At 38.9% G+C, this 17,826-nt stretch overlaps 1 protein-coding gene and 2 long non-coding RNA genes across 16 annotated transcripts in view; 2 read left to right on the top strand and 1 right to left on the bottom strand.

The window, feature by feature from the left end:
- Positions 1-17,826, top strand: part of LOC126759826 (amyloid-beta-like protein) — a 145,319-nt gene that overhangs the window by 105,743 nt on the left and 21,750 nt on the right. The gene's annotated exons all lie outside the window — the stretch shown is intronic.
- Positions 1,150-5,540, top strand: LOC126759831 (uncharacterized). Of its 2 annotated transcripts, XR_007667091.1 has the most exons (4): positions 1,150-1,413; positions 1,477-1,505; positions 1,574-1,753; positions 4,932-5,540. It is a non-coding gene; the product is annotated as an uncharacterized LOC126759831 (long non-coding RNA). The 2 variants fall into 2 exon arrangements; XR_007667090.1 differs by lacking the exon at positions 1,150-1,413 and having other exon boundaries at positions 1,435-1,505.
- LOC126759830 (uncharacterized) overlaps positions 7,781-17,826 on the bottom strand; it is a 103,054-nt gene continuing 93,008 nt past the window's right edge. For all 4 annotated transcript variants that reach the window (XR_007667088.1, XR_007667086.1, XR_007667087.1 and 1 more), the window contains one exon: positions 7,781-8,881. This is a non-coding gene — a long non-coding RNA (uncharacterized LOC126759830). The remainder of the gene's footprint in view (positions 8,882-17,826) is intronic.

The raw sequence follows: 17,826 nt of genomic DNA, 5'->3' as shown, positions 1-17,826 counted from the left end.
TATCTCCGAAACTATTATTCTGATCAACTTGAAAACTTAGGACAAAGTTTTAGAGGCCTTGTAAATTTAATAAGACAAACAAAAAAATATTTTTTTGAAATTTTCATACCCACCTAGCCCCTTAAGTTGATTTCGTGGACTTTTAGACCACGAATTTTAGCTCTTTAATATTAAGTGTTCTGTGATCTCGATTACTGCTTTGCCTAATATAGCAGTTGTCACAAAAACCACAGAAACTGTTGCTGTAAGCAGGCGATATCAATTCCCTGATTCAGTTTTTCCTTGAATGTGAAATCACGATCACGCTTAACTCACTCAATTGGAAAGGTTCTACAATACCTCCGTTCGTTTAAGACTCGACTCTTACGGTGCTTATGTATCTAACTGCAAATATTCGAAGTCTTAGAAATATCTAGGAATAAACTGTGGATGACTTAATTTCTGCTCTCTAAGATCATAAACGCTGTATTTTATGTTTACCTAACATAGATGCTGGGAGAACCTCTAAATATTGGAAGATTGCGATGCCGAAGCATTCGATGACACTATGGCACTCACTCTAAAGAACGCCCCGCCCTGTCGGTAATCCACCATTAGTCCGTATAGGTGAGGATGGGCACTGGAAGTCATTTGAAGCGATCGATGTGGACTATATCTCACTAATGTCTCACTGTTTTGAAATTTTGCAGAATTTCTACAGAAAAATGGCATTAAAATCGTTTCCATCACATCGCTTATTCTCCTCTATTACAAAACCGTTTTATTTTCAACTCCAAGCATGTCATAATCACACAGCCCCCGACCGCTTGCAAGCGCTTTTATGCGCACACAATTGATTCATCGCTTGTGCCAGTCTTTCGCAGTGTCGCAATAAATCAAAATTTATATTTCCGAGATTATTTTTATACACTCATTCAATTATGGTTGAATCGTTCCATATTTATTTTGCCAGACACACACGCACACACACATATACAATATACAAAATACAAGTGTAGCTAGCAAAGAATGAGCGCGTCTTATGAAGAGCGCTGTGTTTGTGTGCGGCGAATTCTATGAGCTGCGAGTCGCAATTGTGCTAAATTTATGCGCAGCAGGTCGACAAATTAACAACAATCACAACAACTACATAGATACTTACACTATATACATATGTATGTATATGTTGAATGAATAATGTGGAAAATACTGAATTTGCTATGGACATACTTCTTTATTTCTCGGAATTCTCTGATTGGTATTTGCAACTTATTATCAACAGCTTAGACTGTTGAGGGTGTCGGAAATATTTCGAACGGATTGTTTGATCTGTGTACTTGTTCAGTAGAAAGAGGGTTGGCATATTAGCCGACCCCAACAAGAAAAGAACGCGATTCTTGATTGCTCGCAGGTGCATTCTTATAGCATAAAGGGGTAAATAAGACCTTTATCTTGATCTTGATCGATCAGTTTGTATGACAGAAAGGCTTTTTATAGATTCTGTTTCCAGTTTTTAGTGGTTCGAGGTTCGTTCATTGCTATCCCGCCTCACAAAGAGACGTAATATTTTAATTTTGATTGTTAAATTTTATAGAAATTCTATAATCAGCACTGATTTCCAAAGCACAACTTCCCTGGAGGACTTGAAAAGAGCATGCAGGGTTTGTCGGGAAAGTAATAGAACTAATTATCTTCCGCTGTAACTTTACTTCGAAGCGTGCGCGCACCGACTGGATTCGGTAGAGGGCGTTCTGAGCTAACGAACGAGCGGCTGGTAAGTTGTCTCCAAGCATCGAGAGTGTAAGGACAAACATATTGCGCGGCGTGTTTCTGTGGTGCAAACCGAAAATATAGCGTTTGTTAGAGCAGAGGTACGCTATTAAATTCTGTGTGAAACTCGGTAAATCTGCGACAGAGACGTTTGATATGATCAAGCAGGCTTACCCAGATATTGACTTAGCAAAAATGTTGTGACAAAAGAGACAATCTTCCGATTGGGACATGCCGACGTCTCCTTGCCCAAAAAGGGAAGAATGAGCTAATCCGAAGTGAAAACGATGCTCATTGTCTTTTTTGACATCAAAGGCATTGTCCGCCATGAATTTGTTCCTCCTGGACAAACTGTCAACGGCAAGTTTTACGTAGAAGTCCTCAAGAGACTCAAACGAAGGGTCAATCGGGTCCATCAAGGCATCGCAGCCGATTGGAAGTTGCACCACGAAAACGCCCCGGCTCAACCCACCTTTCTTGTAAACAGCTTCCTATCCAAGGCCGGCATCCCAACGCTTCCGCAGCCGCCCTACAGCCCAAATGAGGTCCTCCCGGACTGTTTTTGTTTCCTTGCCTGAAAAGACCGATGAAAGGCAAGCATTTTGAGACGACAGAGGGGATCCAAGCAACATGCACCTCGGCACTCAATGCTATTCCGGAGAATGCCTTCCATGACGTCTTCAATGCTTGCAAATCGTGCTGGCAGCGCTGCATCAACTCAGAAGGATCCTATTTTGAAAGTTTTTAAAGAACTGTAACGATTGGTTCTATAATTTTTCTTAAATCGATTCAGTCCTACTACTTTCCGGACAAACCCTGTACGAAGTGAGTTTGGTTAATTATCAAGCTTCATGGGATCATTATTTTCGAAACCCTTTATAGACTTGCCAATAATATGCGTTAGATATTATAAAGGTACCTGCAAGTAAAGAGAGGTCTTCAGAAGTTTCTTAAAATAAAATTCCAACACTTTCATATATGTATTTCCTACATAATTTTGAGCTAAAAATAAAACTAAACCTTAATACAGTTCTATTAGAGTATGCTTGCGTGCTTCCATAGCTTGACTAAAACTAAATTGAAACACACAAAAAAAGCAGAATAAAATCTCTTCAAGAATTATTCATGCGAAAATGTTATTTTAACGCAAATATTTTTGTGAAAAATATCATAAAGGAAATGCTTGTGAGCCAGAGCAAACAACAACAACAACAACAACAACAACAACAACATAACGGAGTTCAATGTCAGTGCGCTCGGCGGACTTGCACTTGAACAAGCGTGTTTGCTTAGCGAAGTTCATGAGTGGCCACACACACACATATATTTCGTTTGTATGCGTGCGTGTGTGTGCGCTCTGCGCTTTGCGTGAGTATAAGTGGCTGCTGGCCGCCAGCGAGCAAAGCAATTAAAAAATCATACAACTAGTCGTTATTTATTACTCAAGGTGCCTACGACGGAAGGTAAAATGGCAACACTGAATGGGCATTCATCAAAGAGTGTTGTCGATGGATGGCAGCATTCGTTGATTCCAAATTTGGATTGGCGAATGTTACAGTTTTAAGATACTTATATAAACAAGACTTCTATTCTAACAGCCTTCGGCTCTCTGAAAGCAATTCGTGAGCCTGCAAGTTCACATACATATTTCCACATTGAAAACTCGTCGCGTGAAATTACCTCTATCTTCAGATTATTGGAGCTTCGTAAACATTCGGGGGTTTTTGTGGAGCTTAAGTGGTTAGTTGGGTAATAGTCATGAGCTATTTAAGAAAGAAGGCTCTACTTATTCACGTCAAAGCGTTGGTTACGAATTTATCGGTAAGGTCGTCGATTTCATTCCTTTCCTTTGGACTCATCGAAAGAGGTCTCTGTTAAGCTCTGACCAACTGCGATATGTTACCACAACGCAACACTTCGCCAGTTGCTTCTATCCTTTTTGATTTCACGATTTCCCAAGCGCAGACAGGTCCCTATGCACTTGTTTCTTCCATTGGGTGCGTGGGTGTGCTTGCTTCCGTTGTCCACCCGTGAGTCTCGAATCGAAGGAGCTGGCGCATCCTTTTGCATGTGTACGACATGGCCTAACCAGCGGATACGTTGGTGCGTTGGAAGGCTGCAAAGACTCCGAAGAACAGTGTTGTTGTTGTAGCGCTAAAAAAGCAATCTTGAAGTATTTTCGAAGATGGTGTCGAGTTAACAGTTCTTGACCGAACCAGTTCCGGGTCCGTTCAGGTTACTTAGACCCGACTGTTTCTGCGCCGTATAAAAGGACGTGAATGATAACAGACTTATAAAATAATTATTTTTTCGTCTATTGAAGATTTTTTTCCCTTGTTTACCAATGTTTAAGCTTGAGCTCCAAGCTTAGATTGTTGGTGGTATTTATACTGACTCTGAGTTGGACAAAGTCTACCAAAGGCTTAGTTCTCCGCTCAGTAAAATTATGAATTTCAGGTATGTTTGTTGTTGTTGTAAAATGCAGCTTTTTTTAGCTTTTCTATTTCAAGGTTTCATCACTGATTTCCATCCATTTAAGCCGCACAGGGAGCTGTGTGCCCGCCATGCAGTCGATTTTTGACTCCTAGACTCCTATGATACATTTCGGACCAGTTTTGAACTAGTTCCTTAACTAAAATCAGTCGCATTTTGGCAGCTTTCGGTTAGGTTGCGTGTGTTTATGTGCCCGTCATGGATCACTTTACTTCTGTTCACCAAATATACTGCGAATTTATTTTTAAGCGCGCCCACGCGCAGAACATGGCCGCCCCACCGAAGAGAGGAAACAACAAAGCGCACTTTATGCGCAACTGAACTTGTTCGCTGGAAGGAAAGAATTATAAAAATTATATAAATACAAGTGTGTTATTTGCGCTCTTGAATGCACCTTTGTACTCACGGCTGCTGCTATAAATAGCCGCCTGTGCCTGTGTACGTGTGTGCGTTTCAATGTCAAGCGGCGTGACGGTGGCGCAGGACGTGCTCAAGTATTCTGCGGCGATTTCGCTGCATTTATTTTGCACAATTTCACAATTCGCTTTGACGGCTTCATTTATTTGCCTTTCTCTCTTATTATTGTTTAGTTTTTATTGTTGCATTATAATTTTATTTTGTTGTTATTGTTTTATTTCATTTAATTTTTTTCTCTTCCTTTTGCCTTTGTTCTCTTTTTGCATGTAAAGTGACCTTAGCGGCGCAGGAAACATTGAAATATTGAGGCATTGAAAGGCGCATGACAAGCATAATCAAAGAAAAAGCAAGAAATTCGTCAAAAGCGAAGGAAACAAGAACAAAATCTGAATAATAAACTAGAGAAATGAGGATGTGCGGCAGCAGCTGCTGTGAGGAAGGATGTGGCAGAGGACGTGAGCAATAATGTCAGGAAGCTATTGGCAAGCCAGGATGTGCGTCAGGCGTAGAAGATGCGCATTGAGCGCTGAGCACGAGACAAGGAATGAGCGGTGACGTTTCCTTTGAAGGAGAGAGCGCAAAAGTGAAACCTCTATTTATATATTGTGTAGTCGAAAAAGTTTTTTCGTATATTGTATATTTTTACATATTTGTTTATTTATTTATTAGTATAAATATAAAAAAAATAAGTTGAAGTTTTATTAGAAATACGAAAATACTTTTTCGACTAACCAATATAATGGTAGTTTACACTTCATCTTCTCTGACAACTTCACCCCATGCCACTAATAAAAGGAAGCCACTCTCTAGATGTGAAGAAAGTTGCAAAATATTTATACTACAACAAAAGCAAAAAAAAAACTAAATTATATTTAACTTTATTGTTTCGAAGTTTTTTTTCTCAAAAATAGATTAAAAAAGCACTTGCCAGAAAAGTATGCATGGCAACCCTGTCTTAAGTTAAATGGAAATTCAAGCAAATAAAATCAATGGTTTCTTTTTCATCTTCAACAAATGAAAAGCTTCTTTTTTAACGCCAAATCAAAGCGAGCCCAGCTTGACATTCCGTCCCCTACACTAGCCCTGGTGCGCCTTACCCAATCGACTGCGGCAAACCGGCAAACAAACACAACAGCGAGTACAACAAACAGCAAGCGCTGGATAATGATGTTGCCCCTCGGCGGCCCATAGACTTGGCCCAAGCGAATGAGTTCATATGTTCTGCCTAATACCCACGGACCTGCTTACATGACATGCCTTTTTGTTTGTTGTATTTTTATTATTATATACTCATATATATACACATATAGATAGTTGCTGATCTGGTCTGTGTCACCGGATATGCCAAGGCGCTCGGCACAAGTGTAATGATGCCTTGCATTTGCTGCATGACTCGCAAAGCCTCGGGGCAAGCACACACACACACACACAAAGGCACATGCCAAGCTACACCCGTTTGGGGCTTGTCAATGACGAGCTCGCTTTTGAAATGTAATTTTTCGCATTATTTCCTACGGTCACACCGACACATACACACACATGCTCAGGCGTTTATGCAAATGATAGCTGACTAACCAGCCTTTATTCTGTAGCCATGACACCCCTTAAAAAGAGTCCATAAGCTTACAAGCTTTTCTGGCATTAAAAAGTCATTTTCAATCATTACTTAGCCACAAAAAGCCTACAATTCGATGGCAAGCTGCGCTGTAGATTTTCTGCAGAACAACATATCATTGAAGCTCCGCCTAGTCTACTTTTTAGATACTGTGCTACATACAGTTGTCGGGTAAGTTGGATTTTGAGCTGCCTGGTTGAAAACGAAAATTAATGGTAAAACTGTATGAATTTGTTAAGTTTTAGACTCAAAGTAAGTAGATAAAGCCTCAGAAATGTCCCCCCACCCTATTTTACAGCGCTCACTTAAGTGCAAGTGTCGTTTTTCGCATAATTTCTTCAAAAACCGGCGATTTGCAGCACATTTTTAATTCTCAAAAATTGTGGGTTACGCCAAATGTAAATTTTCTTGAATAGGATTGTAGCGCATGCGATTCTGCAAATTTCTGCATTTTTAGATTTTCTCTACGACCTCTAGTTCAAAAGTTATAAGCGTTTTTCTATTCGGCGGCTACTTGCTGCTTGCTCCTGGTCGCCTGGTAGAAATCCAGAATTTTTGTGCCAAATTGAAATGCAATTTTTCCGCAGCCGGCAGCGACAGCGGCAGAGGAGGCACCCAAAAACTTGCCGGTTGCCATTGCATATGCAAAGGAGCAAATTTGAAATGGCGGAAGCGGACAAAGAGGATGTGGGTGGGACCGGACATGGACATAGGGCGGAAACCGGAAGTGCAAATTAACGGTACTACATTTCCGGTTCAAGGGTTTACCGGAAGTGGCAAACCGGAAACGGAAGTTGGGAACCGGAAGCAACATCCGGAAACCGGAAATAAAAATAATTGTGACTGACTTCCGGTTTATCAATGCTTCCGGAAGTTAATAACCGGAAACGGAAATTTTGGACCCGGAAGTAGGTAACAAAATTGCTGATTTTCGTTTCCGGTTTGCCACTTCCGGAAACATCGCTAAACCGGAAGTGGGGTGCCGTTAATTTGCACTTCCGGTTTCCGCCCTATGTCCATGTCCGGTCCCACCCACATCCTCTTTGTCCGCTTCCGCCATTTCAAATTTGCTCCTTTGCATATGCAATGGCAACCGGCAAGTTTTTGGGTGCCTCCTCTGCCGCTGTCGCTGCCGGCTGCGGAAAAATTGCATTTCAATTTGGCACAAAAATTCTGGATTTCTACCAGGCGACCAGGAGCAAGCAGCAAGTAGCCGCCGAATAGAAAAACGCTTATAACTTTTGAACTAGAGGTCGTAGAGAAAATCTAAAAATGCAGAAATTTGCAGAATCGCATGCGCTACAATCCTATTCAAGAAAATTTACATTTGGCGTAACCCACAATTTTTGAGAATTAAAAATGTGCTGCAAATCGCCGGTTTTTGAAGAAATTATGCGAAAAATGTATCATTTTTTTTAAATTGGATCAAAAAAATTGTGTTTATACTTACTCTGACCAATAACGTTTCGAATCGCTGACTCAGTTTTTGAATAAAACAAGTTATTTTATCACAATCATCGTGTTTATTATTTATGTGTTTTACTTGAATGGTCTTATGGACTAAACATTGTTTGAAGTGGATTTGCAATTTTTCTTAAATAAAATAGCTTTCTTTTCAGTTTGAGCTCAAAATTTGTTCATTTTCGTTGGTTCGAATGAAATTTTGTAAAATATATGTGAAGGTTCTAGCTAATATGCATTAATATTGTTCGATGTTAAATTATAAATGATTGCTGGGCGTTGTTGTTGTAAGCTTCGTCGATTTCTCCGTCAATTACTTTCGCTTTCATAATTGATTTCGCATTTAGCCAAATAGTGTTCATAAAAAGGTTAAGTGAGGCTCCGCAGCAAAACAGCGGAAATAATTGCGTCGCCGCTGCCGCTGAGACACGCAGCCACGGTCCCTTTTTACCGAGCAGTCGTCAAAGGCGAGCGAGTGACCCAAATTCGGCGTCACCTGAAAAATAAATAAATTAAATAAAAACAACAACAACAACCAAAGCCATAGCGAGTGAGTGGGCGACGTAGAAAAGCGCAATGAGCAGTTAAGCGAGAATGGCGGAAGCAGGAAGTCGCTTGCTTGGCACTTCCGGTGTGCCGAAAAAGGTGTCGTAAAACTGTCAACAGATCCGGGCAGGCAGAGCAGGAGCCCCCCAGGAGGACTTACACCAACACAACAACAACACATGCATAGCTGCTCTACTTTTGGAGTAGAAGCAAATTTCCAATCGATTCTGCTTGTGGCGGTGAAGGAGTAAACAGATGTTTTTCTGCAACGCCTGAGACCAAAAAAATAAAAAGAAAGTAAATTTTCGAATTTCGAAATTGAAGACAAGCGGCGCCTCCGCTGAACGCTTTAAAGCCAGCCAACGTCCTTCACGGCCCCAGGCACCTCTTCTTTGTTGTAATAACGAACTGGTAAACACTCCTGCTTTTGTTATTGCTTGCTGTCTTGTTGTTGTAGCAGCACGTGGTGTTCGTGTGCGCCGCCGCTGGCAACTCGATTCCATTCCTTTTGTCCTTCACTCACATGGCGCAGCCCGCCCTTCATCCTTGTTTGCGAGTGTGTGGGTGTGCAGGGCGCAGATGGGCGCTTCCAACTGAATTCTGCGAAGAAACAAATAGAAATAAATTAATTAATTTGAAATACAAAAAGTGTTTCAAAATTTAATAATAGAAAATTGTATAACGGTTCTCAATGTCGAACGAAATTTGATGAATTTAAAGCGAAAATTCCTATAAAGTGGCAACGCCTGTGTCAACGGCACTATATAGCACTAATACACTGAAATGGTGAATCAAAAGCAAACAAACTGCTCTGCTTGTGCGAGCTGCCAGCTCGGTAGGGTTGCCATGTAGCGGAAAACGTTTCAATAAAAAGTTTAATATTCTAATAAGCGCATCTTATTGTGTGGAAAATTCACTTTATAGAAAATATACGAGTAATCAACAGGGTTGCCAAGTTCCGAAATTCAATTTAACCATTTTTTAGCGATGAAATAACTAAAAATTCAAACTAAATATAAAAACAATTTTTTTTTCTTACGTGTTACTTTTCTGAGGTCACAAATGCAGTAGGGTTGCCAAATTGAAAAATATAAAAATATTAATTAATATTCATTTATTTTTAAGCCATTAAATTATTTTCTAACCTTTTTTTCTAAATAATATTTAAACAGCACACACATGCATATGCTATATAGGGTTGCCATTTTGCAGAAAAAGTTCATTTTTATTTTTATAGAAATTTCATTTTGTTTGGGGTGCGTTAAACAGTTAATTTTTTTTACTGTGATGCTAAAATGGATTTTAAGTAAAAAAAATTCGAATGGGGTTGCCAACTTCAGAAACTAATTTTTGACAATAAAACCTTAACAGAATAAAAAAAATATTTCATTTTTCGTACGTGCTATGATGCAACTTACATGCGACTACGAATGCAGTCGGGTTGCCAAATTTTTAAATTAAAATAAAATTTACACAAAATAAAATTTAATTTTACTAAAACTTTAAATTATAGAAAAAATTTTAAACAAGTTTTACCAAGAACTTCATGTTTTTTTTTACACGTGTCTAACCATAATTATTCTAGAGTTGCCAAATTGCAAAATTTCAATTATTATTTACTACCAAAGTGAATGAATGGTGCGAAATTTTTTTAAAGATTTTTTTTGTAATTTTACAATTTTTATAAAGCAAAAGAATTACAGGGTTGCCAAGTTGCAATTTATTTAATGTATGTATATCTAAAAAAGGGTGGCAACCCGGGTGCAGCAGGCACACAACTGTTGCTATTATTTCCCCCTCTAGTCGGTGCAGCCACAACGCTGCTGTTTGCATGCTTGCACAAACCAATTTCCTTTGACATTTCGTTCTCATTACAACACACAAATACACACGCACGCACACACACACACAAGCGCCGACGCAAATGCATTATTTAAGCGAAAAAACAACATTGTAATGAAAATGTAATAATAATTGGAAGGCCAACAGCAAAATTGAATGCAACAACAACAACACTGCAATTGAAATACAAAATGCATTTCCTGCGCTCGACGGCGACACACACACATATCCATATGCATATGTATGTATCTATATGCAACCATGTTACAGCACGCAAATAACAGCGTGCGCATGTATGTGTGCGTGTGCGTGTGCGCAATGAAATTGTAAAGCAATAAATGTAATTTGTATTGAGTAAAAAAGCGGAAGAAAAAGAATTTAATTGAAAACAGTTGAAACACTGCTATATGCTTTAGTGTGTGTGTGTATTCTCTGGCGGAAAGTGAGGTTATGAGCATCGGCAAACATATGCAGCAATTAAAACGACGCCAACTAATAATGAATATTTCTTTAAGCGCGAAAATAATCACATGAAAAATGGAAGATTAAAAATACATAACTGTAATTAATGCGCTAAAAAATATGCAACAGTTTATTATGCACACCACCAACTTGATTTGATTTTGATTGCTCAGTTTGTATGGTAGCTACTTATATGCTACAGCCATGCGATCAGAACCATTTCTTCACGGATTGCACCGTTGCCTTAGACAAATATTCGTACCAAATATCCTGAAGATATCTCGTCAAATGAAGAACTTTTCCATACAAGCACTTCATTCCGATGGATCTGTTTGTATGACAGCTATGTATATGCTATAGCGATTTTATCTGCAAAATTTCTTCTCATATTACATTATTGCCGTAGACAATAACCCGTGCCAATTTTAAATTTTTGTGGAGATATCTCATCAAATGAGGGAGTTTTCTATACAAATACTTGGGTTTGATTGCTCAGTTTGTATGACAGCTATATGCCATAGTGCTTCGATTTCAGCGATTCCGACAAGTGAGCGCCTTTTTAGGGAGCAAAGGATGTGTGCAAAATTTCAGATAACTCAAAAAATGAGAGACTAGTTTGCGTATATACAGAGAGTCGATGGCTTGGATAAATCGACTCAGCTCGTCACGCCGTTCATTTACATACATATATACTTTATGGAGTTATGAAATTGTAGTCTCGTCCCAGTTTAATCGCATAGATAGGAAAAGCATAGATTTGCTCCGCATTTCCTTAATATCCTTTCGATGATACGTTCGATACTTTTCTAATTAAATTGTATATTCCCAAAATTAATTATTTAATGGTATTTTTTACAAAACCTCACAGAAAAATGTATGTTTTGTTTAAAAAGAGCACATTCGAGCTATGCCATTATAGCCTGCCATCAGTTCGATTCTATACTGAAGAAGAAAAGCGTAGATTTCACCGATATTTTCCCTGATTTTCAGTGGTTGGTCCAGTATTTTTATTTCTAAATTTTTCATACACATAACTCCATAACTCTACTCTTTGTTAGAAATTCTCTGCCGACCGTTGACTTGGCTGTGTTTTGCTCTTTTCTTAGCAGTGGTAGCTCTCTTCAGAATGCCTAATAGAATGCTTAGTTTTTGGTGCTCCATGGAATTTTTATTGCACCCTGTCTGTAATACAAGCTGCTGATGCAATATTGAGTAAAACAATTGTAGTCTACATTCAGGTGCACACAATGTAATACTTAAAAAAAGATGATTTTAGTGACAATATGCCATCGTTGGCTGTCAAAACCGCTCGCATATCAATTATCATTCACAAAACTAAAATTGTATACGCTTTTTCTTGTTAATTATTATTCACTGGTTATTGCAAACATGCATACAGGCAGCGTCGACATTATTTTTTCAATTCGTTAATTGCTTTTCCACTATTTTTACACGGAAATAAGTCATTACTTCATGCACTTCGGATAAAATAAATATAAGCACGTTTTATTGACGAAAAGAAAAGCATGATAGAAATATTTTTTTTTTTATTTTTTAAATGTTTCTTATTTTAATAATTTTTTTTAATATTTTGTATTATTTTTTTTAGATAATTTTTTTATATTTTTCAACAATGCTACTCGAATCAATCACTTGATTTTCGCTAATTTACTCTGCACACTCTCCCGGCTTTGTTCAAATTTTTCCCTCCTCTCTCTATTCGAACTCAGTCGAGCAGGCGCACTGCCTCTTTTTTTATAATTTCATTCTTTTTATAAAATTTTATTATCTAGTCAATTATTGCTGCCGCCGCTCATTCTCTTGCCCTCTCGCTGCGTCATATCACATAAATATTTCATCTTCGGCGCAAAAATCACACGTCAGCAGCTGTCAATTGCATTAATGAAATATTCACAACGCTAGCTATCGCGTCTGTGCGCCTAAATGTATGTCAGCAAGATTTTTTCACTTTTTTGCGGCACTTTGTCGCATTTTTAGTTTATTTTTCTGATTTCTTTTCAAAGAAAAAACAAGCATGCTGAGGGCTCCATAAATTTCAATAGTTGCGCGCATAAATTTTATGATTTGTGATTTACACTCGTTTACATGGTTGTATTTTTGTATCATTTATTTTTGTAATTTATTGCTTATTTTTTTATTTGTCTATATACTTTGTGGCTTTAGTTTTTACTGCAAATTATTTCATTTCAATTTTCATTGATTTTATTTAATTTTTATTTATAATTTTTATATTTTTATTCTTTATTGTGCCTTGTATTTTCCGTTCCGCTTCCCCTCGCTGCAGCTCCGCATTTAATTGCCTTATAAACTGCCACTAGATGTCGCTGTGCCTGACAGCAGCCATTCAATGGCAACAACAATGCAGCCAAGAGAAGGGGTCTCGAATCGCAGCTGCGTGATCGCATTGGGACCCAGCCCCGTGCGCTGCGTTGTCGGTGGCGCCGCGGCTGCTGTTGATAGGCAATTGATTGCCGCGCCGCGCATGCAAATTTTATGCGGCAGCATTGATTCGCCCAGCACACACACATACCTACACAGAGGTGCATGTGTGTGTACAGCAATTTATTGTTGTTGCTGTGCTCTCAATGATTGTCTGTTTTTAAGTGTTTTTCATTGAAATTGGTTTTTATTATGCTCACATTTTTCCATTTTTCCGTTTTTGTTTTGATTTTTGCACACACTTCAATTTCGATTTGACGACCGCCCACCCCCCGCCTGCCACTTATGTAACACAGTACTTTGTGCTGCTGGGGGACGCATGACAATATACCCTTGGTAATGCAAGAGTAATGAAATATTTAATTCACTAATAAAAAACGGCATATTTAACGGTATATATTTGCTTTTAATTGAAAAATTAATTGTTTACTTTACTTCCTCAATTTTTTTCACCGGAAAATCGCTATAAAAGAGTAGCAAGCGCGTAATAGCTCAACGGAAATCAATTATTTACTGTTTATTTGAGTTAAACTTAAATAAAATAAAAAAATGTATGACAGAAAAGAAACAAAAAGTAAATAATAATGTGTAAAAAATTAAATTTCAATTAAAAATAAATATTAGCGATTAGCGGATATTAATACCAAATGGATTTCATCCTAAAAGTAGGCTACATTTTCTCTAAATCCAGTTTTCTCAGCATTTTATACAAAATTTCAGTTTAACCTGCAAAAATCTATGCTTTGATGAACTAACTCAGACTAGATATTGCCACCATAAGCTACGGCATTTTTTGCTCAAATAAAGAAAACTAATTACTTTAGAGCTGAGCAAACAATTAATTTTTCCTAACAATATTCTAGTTAGGTGCAGAATACGCAGTAGAACTATGAAACTTCTAACCCTTTGGGGGGTTATATATGTAAGCTCGTGAATTTCAAAAAAATCAACTCTTGTTTGCTTATACATATATCGAATGCAAATATTGGGAAAAAAGTCTTTTCGTATTTCTAATCAAACTCCAACTTATTTTTTTTATATTTACAATGAACTTCAGTGAACCAAATATGAACCATTTTGGTCAACCACTTTTTGCCATTTTTTCGCTAAAGACATTATGCGATCAGTATAAAACTTTTCTGGTTTCTCGGGGAAAAACTACGACAAGTAATTTCCACAGGCTTCTCTTGAAGCCAACTTTACTCCATTAAGGGAGTTCTGCATTGACCGAAACAAAGGTAATCCGATAGTGCAAGGTCAGGGCTATATGGTGGATGCATCAAAACTCCCCAGCCAAGCTCTCCCAGTTTTTGTCGAGTCATCAAAGATGTTTGTGGTCTAACGTTGTTCTGATGGAAGACTAAGCCCTTTCTGTTGATCACTTCTGGCGGTTTTCTCAATTGCTTGCTTCAATCTCATCAGTTGTTCACAGTAAAATGTAGAATCAATCGTTCGACTAGGTTGGAACAGCTCATAGTGGATGATTCCTTTCCAATTGTGGACACAACAGAAAGTGCCAAGTGGGCTTTTGCTCTAACCAGCAAGTTCGTAAACATTCTAGTGGATAGCCAAGCGGCAATTATGGCTACACGTAGCACCTACACTAAGTCTCCGTACGTTAGGTTATGCAAGCAAAATCTAACCAGACTTTCAGTAGATATATAATGTAGGAATAGAAAAAAATTAAAAGACAGACGAGTTGGCCCGCTTCGGGGCAGCTGGAGACACAATTCCCTTAAGCTGTCCCAGGCCATTCAGCTCTTTCAACGGTTATTTGAAGCAAGGGATCCCAGAGGTACGCTTCAAGCTACACAGTTCGTTCCACAAAGTTACTTTGAGGTAGTGTTGGTGGAGAGGCCAAAAAAGCTCCTACTTTTGCAGGATACCTGCCATTAAGATTCTAACTGCAGCAAATGGGAAAAAGTGGATTCGGGGACATGCAGAGCATGCGCGGAGTATGAAGAGACTCTGAAACATTATCTATGAGAATGTCCAGCCTTCAACCGGATGCGAGCAGACATATTTCACGGCCCATTGCTCCAACTTAAGAGATATTGGCCAACTGCAGTGGAAAAGAACCACTTTTTTACCAAATCCATTGATTTGATGGATAAGAATTAATTTGGTTACCATCCGAGAGCCGAATGATAGCCTATGTTCACTTGCATTTCTCTTCAACCAACCAAGTCCGACTATTACCCGTAATCGTCTATATTAATAATAAATTTGTTTGGATTTTGGTACATTACTGGAGCGAAAGGTTATGAGCAGGCTTGGAAAATACAATAGCACTTAAATAGACAGAGCCACATAAAGCAAATACTTAAATATTAAGGCCACATATGGTTGCATAACTAAGGAGAGGAGTCGAGCAGCGCCATGAATAACGCCCGAAAACAGGACAGTGGCGGGAGAGGCAAGAGAAGTTAATGAGCAGCGAAGGCAAGTAGTTGAGCAAATAGGACCCCAAATGGGGCAGAACTAAAAACTGAATAGAGCACTTTGGCGCGTTGGCTGAGTGGGCTGGGGATCCGATTAATGGTGAAACATGCAATGTGTGGAAGGAAAAATAGAAACCGGTCAGATGATGGCGACCAGCAAGGGAAATAAGTTATTAAGGAGTCAGTCAATTAGGAGATAAAGAGCGGCAGGTACGGAGGGGGAGCTTAGCGGTGATTGGTGTAAAGAGCCACTCCCCATGCATGTAGCGCCGGATTGACCAAATGAAGAAGTAAAGAAAAGAAGCGAACTGAAAAGAAAACGAGATAAGAGATAAACGATGAACGATAACGGCAGCGCCGGAATAATCAAGTGGAAGAGCAAAATAAGCAGAGCAATAGATTAAGCAGCCACAATGGAACTGCAGTATGCCTGCACATTGGTGTGTGTGTGTGTGTGTGTAACGAGACTTGACAGAATGTGCACGATTGAGGAACATGCCTCGCATGCATAGCCAGCTTTTGGGCGCATACTGACGATGAGAAAAACTAAGGCAACGCCAAATTTGCAAAACTTTTCCAGCTTTTTCAGGCACATTAAATTTTTTCTGCACTTCGCTTGTCATTCCGTCGTGTCATTCTACTCAGTTTTTTTCGGTTTGGCCTGAGCTTAGCACTTGCCAGCCGTTGCACTGGCAGTCACGGTAGCGAAGATAATGGCTGTGCTTGCGCTTTAGTCTCGGTTTTTCTAAATGCCGTAGCGTGCTTTAAGGCGCGCGAGCCTAAGTAGCGCAGCAGCGGCGGCGCTTAATGAATTCACTGAATTCGGCATCATTTAATTACGCCACATGACGACCCGCACGAACGCGGCAGGGCGGGGCTGAGAGGTTAGCGGTTCTCGAATAAATTATGCAGACTTTTGTCCTGTTGTTTTTGCTATTTTTGCGCTGAACAAATGGTTGTAATAAGCAAAAAAATGTGCGGCATTTAAACAGAACGGCCAGTGAAAGTTCACCTTGGAGAGTGAAAGCGGTGCACGTGCGGCGGTGGCGGAGACGCAGAAAGTTCAATGAAAGTTACGAAACTTGTTTCAAGAAATAAATTTAAAAAACAGGAAAAGGGGCCATTTTATTCCTGGGTATTACTTTGCAACTTCAAGACTCTTATGGAAAAATAATAAAAAAATTTTAATTTTGAAATGTTTTTGGTTGTTCAATAAGTTTTGCCGTTTGATAAGAAAAACACAATTTTATGATTCAAAATACACTTTATTATTTAGCATAATTTCGCTGAACATTAAATCACTCGCTCCAACGATTCTCCAATCTGTGGATTCCATCTCTGAAGTGAGAATCCGAAAGGTCTGCAAAAAGCGCTTCAACAGCCGTTATGACCTCTTCATTTGATGAAAAGAACGCCTGCCACGCATAGATTTTTTGAGTTCTGGAAACAAATGGAAGTCGCTGGGGGTCAAATCTGGTGAACACGGTGGATGCTCTAACAATTCGAACTTTGATTCATGGATTTTAGCCATTATCAAAATGCTATTGTGACACGGTGCATTGTCCTGATGAAAAAGGAATTTTTTCTTTTGCAAACCAGGTCTTTTTTTTACAAATATTTTCCTTCAACTGGTCCAAAAGGTTGCAAAAATATTCAGAAGTAATTGTTTTACCAGTTTGCAAGAAATCCACAAGCAAAATTCCTCTCGCATCCCAAAAAACTAATGTCATAACCTTCTTGGCCAATTTCCGGACACGAACACGTTTAGAAGCCGAACAACCAGGTTCACACCGGTCTTTGGTCTCTGGTTTTGATTCAGGATCATTGTGCTAGACTCAAGTCTCGTCTCGTCGTGTTGAATCGACGCACAAAATCTACTTTATCCTTTTTAAAACGCTCCAAAATTTGCTGAGAAAGTCGCATTCAAAATGTGTTTTTTGTTGCATTGTTAGCGAATGCGGCACCCATTTTGTACACAGAAAAATAATACAAATTGCATAGTTATACATATATAAATATTGTATGTTTTCATATAAGAATAACTAATTTTGAGGTTAACTGCCACTTTCTCCAGCACAAATGCAGCCATCATCCACGCGACTGTGCCGCCCACACAGCCCACAATTCTATTTGCATTTTTATTATGGACCACAGGCAATACAACTCTGTGATTGAGCCGAACTTTTGCATCACGCTTGTGTTTAGCCTTTTCCACACGACTGCCGTTTGATTTTTATTGCCAGTTTTTCTTCAAGATTTAGCCACAATTACAACAACTTTTACTGGACTTTAAATTCCGTAACTTTTTCAACATTTTTTCGTGCACTTTTTGTAGCTAAT

This window comes from Bactrocera neohumeralis, chromosome 5 (genome assembly GCF_024586455.1).
Source record: "Bactrocera neohumeralis isolate Rockhampton chromosome 5, APGP_CSIRO_Bneo_wtdbg2-racon-allhic-juicebox.fasta_v2, whole genome shotgun sequence".
Taxonomy (NCBI): domain Eukaryota; kingdom Metazoa; phylum Arthropoda; class Insecta; order Diptera; family Tephritidae; genus Bactrocera; species Bactrocera neohumeralis.
Note: the sequence above shows the minus strand (reverse complement) of the source record. Positions and strands in the feature narration are given on the sequence as shown.